The 6,775-nt window shown below is 41.5% G+C and overlaps 1 long non-coding RNA gene across 1 annotated transcript; it reads left to right on the plus strand.

Moving 5' to 3' along the window:
- Positions 1–809: 809 nt before the first annotated feature.
- On the plus strand, positions 810–5,381 carry LOC107518907. Its single transcript, XR_001598980.2, has 3 exons — positions 810–1,052; positions 1,169–1,287; positions 4,645–5,381. It is a non-coding gene; the product is annotated as an uncharacterized LOC107518907 (long non-coding RNA).
- Positions 5,382–6,775: the final 1,394 nt, after the last annotated feature.

The raw sequence follows: 6,775 nt of genomic DNA on the forward strand, positions 1-6,775 counted from the left end.
AACTTGAAGAAATTGGTTGGACATAGTCCAGTTCTGTTTCAAGGGGAATCCAGGACTTAATCAAGGAACAAAGTTCATAGGTGTGGGAGAGAGAACTGGGAAACATTTTGTTTTGGAGACTGGAAAGCTTTTCTCCAGAAGTGAGGGAAAGAGGCTAAAAGAATAACTTGTATTTTTTCTCCAATAAGCTCAAATCTGGCAAAATCAAGTATCATACTATAAGCTCTGTTGCTCAGTAGGAAAGAAGGTGAAAGTTAGTGTTCACAAGTTCAGAATGCTTTATAGAGTGAAGCTGCTTGGGGGAAAAGGCTTCATGAAAAACAAAGTGCAGAACTAGTCTCTGGCTTTTCTGAAATCGGGGTGGAGTGTTGGGGGGATGGTGGGAGGCATTGGGTGTGGGTTGGTGGTCACAGAGGTGAATGCTCTAATTCTTGGGGAAAGGACAGCTGTTTGGTGGTGATAAACCATTGTTTTCTTCTGCTTTGTGGAGGAGTGATGGACAGCAGAAAGTGGAGAAGTCTGGATTGAAAGTTGAATTAATGAGCCTGCATTTCATGTGGAGTTTAAGCAACTAGACCATTTCCTATAGGGTCACTCCTTGTAGAGATGGAAAAGAAGCATTTAAAATGTTTTATTTTATTTGGATCTCCAGATACAGAAACCTTCCCACTAGGAAACAAATCGTTTCCCAGTTAACTTTAAGAATGAAGTCTTTCTCTTTTCTGAAAAGCTTGAACAAGTTCTGAAAAAAATAGTAATCAAAAAAAGTTTCCTCTCTTTTGATAAGCTGACTTGAACCTTGGCCTGGTTTGTCTTTGGGCACCTGATGGTGCTTACTCAGCCCCAGGTGCATACAATAGCCATCTAAAGGTAGTTTAGTCCTTGCGCGCAGGTCCTATCTAGGCCTGACAGAGACAGCGAGAAGCCCCTTTCCTATTCTAAGTTTTATTCAAGGCCAGTTCCAATTCTGGGGACATAAGTGTTTCCCCAAAGATGGGTTCCTACTGACCTGCACAATTCTGCTCCCTGGTTTTATCTGGGTAAAATCGAAGGTAAGAAGATGGCCTCAGGCTTACATATGATATTTAAAACAAAAGGGTGTGATCAGAGGACCTCTGAGTTATCTGAATCCCCAACATTCTGTAATTTTCTGTTAATGTTCTAACAGTGGTTAGAGGAAGCCAGTAAGAGCCAAACGTCATCGCACCTGGGGGAAAATGGCTGAAGCACCGAGCAGGACCTCAACTGATCAGAATGTACAGGAGGCTCCAGGTTCACCTACTAAAGGTTAGCAGGCCAAATACAGGCTGACCCCACATCTTGGCTTTGTCATGTTGTAGGACTAGGGATAAGTTACTTCTCCCAGCCTCAGTGTCCTCCTTGGTGAATGAAGATGTGAGCATTAGATCATAGGCATTCAGTGCTTAACATATTGTGAACTACTCATATTATGTTTTAAAAGCCTGGATTAGAAGGACCGAAAAGAAATGTAGAACTGGCTGCTGTGGAGCCCTATATGCCTCATCTGGGCTTGTGGTCAGATAAGAGAAGGAATATGGGATAAAAGTAGAAATAAAAGCCGTGGGAGAAAGATGAGGAGGCTGAGAGTGAGGGGAGCAAGCACCTCTGTTGGAGAAACTAGTTTTCCCTGTGAGCAGAGTGGGGAGCAGACATTCAGGAATGCATGAGAAAACCCGGGAGGAGAAACTTGAGAGGTCAGCTCTGTGAGGGGATCCAGCAGAGAACAGAACCCACAGAACCCAGGTTCGCGGTCTGAATTCCTGCGGAGAGGAGTTTTGGCTGGGAGTGGAAAAGGGGACTTTGGGGGCGGGCAAACTGGGAACGAGTCCAAAGCTACCAGTCTGCCAGGCCAGGAGGGAACTTGGAACAGCAGCCTGTTAAGCACCTGATTAATAAGTAAGCTGCTGGCTGGTTCAGGTAAGGGTGCACCTATGATTTACCTAATCCCTACAAAGCTCCCACCGTGAGCTCTCCACACATTCTTTGAGCCTGGGTTGTGCTGAGCAGCCCTTGGAGGAAAGGACTCCTGAGAGAAATCCTTCTTCTTCTTTTTTTTTTAATTTTAACTCTGACATTTTCTTGGGGGTGGTTATTCTTGCCCATTAACAGACGTGGCAATGAAAACAAAACTAGAAGTTGCTTCATAAACTTGGGAACTCTAGTAGCTATTATGGAACGAAATGTGAGCAAAAGTTAATAGTCTATCATATGTCATTATAGACTAGATTATCTTCTATCCTGTGGCCTTTCTTGTATAGTTAGGTTTTTATTTTTGTTTATATAACTTTTAAACTTTTAATTAAAGTAAAACATGCATTCAGAAAAGTGCATAATTTGCTTAAGGTTCACAAATTGAAAACACTCATACAACCAGCACTTAGATTAAGACCTAGAGCGTGACCAGCACCCTGGAGCCTGCCCAGGGCCTCTTTTGTCCTTTTCCAGCATCAGCCCTCATCTCCTATCATAGTTTAGTTTTGCCTGTGTTTTTTTTTTCTTTATCCTCCTTTAAAAAAATTATTTTTAATTATGATAAATGCACAAAAATAACATTTATCTTCTTAATCATTTTTAAGTGTACAATCCAGTGGCATTAAGTACATTCACACAGTTGTGCAACCATCACCACCATCTATCCACAGGACTTTTTATTTTGCAAAACAGAAACTCTGTATCCTTTAAACATTAACTCTTCATCTCCCATCCCCCAGCCCCAGACAACCATCATCCTATTTTCTGTCTCTATGAATCTGACTACCCTGGGTGCCTCATATAAGAAGAATCAAATAGTATTTGTCATTTTGCAACTGGCTTATTCACTTAGCCTAATTTCCGCAAGGTTGTAGCATGTGTCAGAATTTTCTCCCCTTTTAAGACCAAATATTATATTCCATTGTATGTATATAAGACATTTTGTATATCCATTCATCCACAAATAAATGAATGCTTGGATTGCTTTCAACTATGGCTGTTGTGAATAATGCTGCTATGACCAAGGGGCTACAAATATCTCTTTGAGACTCTGCTTTCAATTCTTTTGGGTATATAATCAGAAGTGGAAGTGCTGGGTCATGTGGTAGTTCTATTTTTAGTTTTTTGAGGAACCTCCATACTGTTTTCCACAGCTAGTTTTGCCTTAAAAAAAAAAAAAAAAAAAAAAAAAAACCTTTATATACATGGAACCATTCAGTAGACATTCTTTTTTGGCTTTTTTTCATTCAACTTTGTGCTCACGAAACTCAATTTTTGATGATATAATTTTTTAACAGGCATTCTGTGTTGTAAGGAGTTATAATGTACTTGATTTTTATTTGTTTGTGTGTTTGATATTCTTCCATATTTTTTTAAGCTTTGTTTTCTATAGGTGGATCCTTGTAGTTCTCTTATTTAATTGTGTAGGATTTTGTTAAGAGTATTGAGTAGATTAGTACATTTCTTCCTTAGAGTTTAACAGAACCCTTTGTGGAGTTACATCAGGTTCTGTGCTCCTGGTTTTCTGTGGGGACATGAGCCACTGCTCCCTGTTTCAGCTGCTCTAATGGACTTCATAACCTAAAGAGGCAAATATCTAAATGAAGATTCCTGCACCATCTATGAGTTGGGCCTACTCATACGGCAAAAGTCCTTCCAATTTTCAGATTGAGTGTATAATGTTATGATAGAGTACTTTGATCTGCCATTCAATGACCTTGGCTGATCGATATCCATTACATAAGATTAGATACACTTGCATTTCCATACCTCCTCTAAACCTGCTTTTCTAATGAACCCTTCCATCCACATCTACCCAGTTAAAAAAACTGCAGTTGGAATCACATATTTGCAGAAACCCTGAAGCATCTATGGGTTTCATTGAATACTTTACTAATCATTTCTGTAGAGGCTGAGAAAGAAATATATCTAGTAAATCAGATAACCTAATTAGTTATGTGTTAACCTCAACTTTTAACTAAGTCTTGTTTAAATGTTCCAGTGAGTTCCATGCTCAAGGGAATAAAGTGAAAGTGTCCTAACTCAGTCAGGGGGAGCATGGTAGCCTTGGAACAGTAAGAATTTCCTGAGGTAGACACTTTCAGGAATAGAGGTGAGGGCCTGGAGGCCCCGCTGCCCGTCCTTGGGGTCTTTGGCATATGGTTATGAGGAGCTGGCACATCTCCCTTCATGCTCTCTATACATGGTATATTTTGATGGAGTTGGGGTCCTGGTTTACATCCCTCTTCTGACACTTAACAGAAATGTGATAGTGAGCGAGTTGCTTGACCCCAGAGAGTCCTGCTTTCCCCGCTTGTGGAAACAGCATAATTTATAGATTAAATTGTATCTTGTCTGTTGTCTGTTCTGTTCTTTTCTTTTTTTGCCTCCATTTACCAGAAAGTCAGGTCTTTTAGCTTCTTATCTTGTTGGAAGGTTCATGGTATAGGACTGAAAGTAGAGTTTGCCTGAATCCAAACTTATGCTCATGGATTTTTTCCTGAAAACTCAAAGTCCTTTAGGAGATAATGCTAGTGATAGCCCAGAGGATCAGGGGTGTGTGTACGAGGAGTGGGGTGTCGTGTGTGTGTAGGGTTGATGGAGACTGGCACTTTTTGTTTTGTCTTTGTTTTGTTTTGCTTTGTTTTTCAGTGAGAGGAGAAAGCTGCAGCAAGAGGGTGCTTTCCTGTGGCTTGGGAAGAGTTGGTGGGTTGGAAATTCCAGAAGCAGCCCCACAAGAATTAGAGTCCTGTGCTGTCGCAGTCCTAGCTCTCAAGAATGTGGCCACGCTTTGGTAGAAAATGGTTGTTTGGCTCTCTACATGCAGCATGCAGACCTCTACAAGGTACCAAGCCAGGAACAGCAATGTTAGGAATAACCAGGGGAACAGAGAACCAGAGGGCTCACCTTGCATATTCTTCTTTGCTTATGACCCTGAGACATTTACCTTTTGAACAACTATAGGAGTAGGGGTGAGAAGTAATAGTGGCAAAAAGGGCTAAGATTGAATTAATTTGATTTAATAAAAATGAAGAAATTAACATTTCTATGACCTGAATTTCTGGAGCAAAATTCCTATTGGTCACAAATAAATGAAGTGGAGACATTCTAGTGTCCAGCTAACATGGCTACTGTGGGAATTAAGAGAACCGATGTATGTGGAAAGCACTTAGCAAATCCTGAAGCAGTCTGCCAGTCCTACATTAGGACCTGGCTTTCCTGGTTACCAAGTGCGCATGCAGGCCCCAGGCTCTCTTAAGGGTGGCCGGGAGCAGAAAATTACCATGGGGAAGCAGGCGTCCCTGGGCTTCTGCGTGGGGGTGTCCAGTGTCTGTTGCATCCATCAGCAGACCAGAGCAGGATGTTGACAGTTGGGGCTGCTTCCTCTGGGGGATGGAGCAGGGCATTGCCTGTAAGTGCTGACACTGCAGATGTTGCTTAGTTTATCATGAAGGAGAGAGACTCAAACATCTTGGGGCAAGCACTGGGGATTTTCTGACAGGATTCTTTGTCCACACTCTGTCATGCCTCAGCTGTCTGGTCAATCACAACTGCAGACTGTGCTTTGCTTCTGTAGTGAATTGGTCGATCACAACTGCAGACCGTGCTTTGCTTCTGTAGTGAGTTGTTCACTGAGAATTGGATGACTTGAGCAGGAAGGACCTTAGCCAGTGGCATCTAGACCTGCACTGACCAATAGATACCTAATGCCCCACATTTCAAGCAACATATGTTATTTCAATTTGTTTTAGTAGCCCCATCGTAAAAAGTAAAAAAAAAAAAAAAGGTGAAATTAATTCTTGCAATTTATTTTATGTAACCCAATGTATTACAAATACTATCATTTCAATACGTAATCAATATAAAATATAAAATATAATATATTAATGTATTCATGAGATATTTTGCTCTTTTTTCATCTAAATGTTCAAAATCCAGTGCATATTTTATACGTATAGAACATCTTAATTTGTACTAGCAACATTTTACATGCTCAATGACCACATGTGGCTCTAGATTAGACATTGCAGGTCTATGCCAGTGGTTCTCAACCGGGGACAACTTCCCTAACACACAGAGAGCATTGGCCAATATCTGCAGATATTTTTGATTGTCACAACTGGAGAGGTACTACTGGCATCTAGTAGGTAGAGAACAGGATCCCAAATGTCCTATGATGCACAGGACAGCCCCACAGCAAAGAATTACTTGTCTCAAGATGTCAGTGCTGGGGTTGAGAAAACTGAGTCCAGACCAATCCTCTGTCATTCCACCTTTTCCCTACAGTGGTGGGAATGAGGCATGGAGAGCCAACAGTGACAGGACAGGTGCTGACACCCAGGTCTCCTGAATTTAGCCAGGGCATTTTCCCACCTCACCCATGGCCTCCTTCAGGTGTGTGACAGCAGCAGGTGTTCCCAATCCTTCCAGCACAGCTCAGTAGGTGAATATAAGTGACAGGATATAAGCCACGGGCAAGACACCAAACACCAACAAAGTTCCACAGCACAAAAGCTTCTTTTGTGTTACATGGAAATTTAGGGGAAATTCATACACTTCTCAGAATCCAAAGACTAGCCTGAGAGACAAAGGAAGTGCTGAAGCCAGCAAGAATTCTCAGGTAACACCTAGCCAGGTCTGGATGAGGCCTTCAAAGCATAGGGTGTCAGAGGGGAACATCTCCAAATAAGTTGAGTTTCTTACTCAACTGCAAGAGGACCAGGAATTGTTTTCTGAATGTTCAGTTAAGTGTTTACTCTCATCAGTCAACAAAAAGTACTTT

The sequence above is a fragment of the Rousettus aegyptiacus genome, unplaced genomic scaffold (assembly GCF_014176215.1).
Source record: "Rousettus aegyptiacus isolate mRouAeg1 unplaced genomic scaffold, mRouAeg1.p scaffold_m13_p_1, whole genome shotgun sequence".
NCBI lineage: Eukaryota > Metazoa > Chordata > Mammalia > Chiroptera > Pteropodidae > Rousettus > Rousettus aegyptiacus.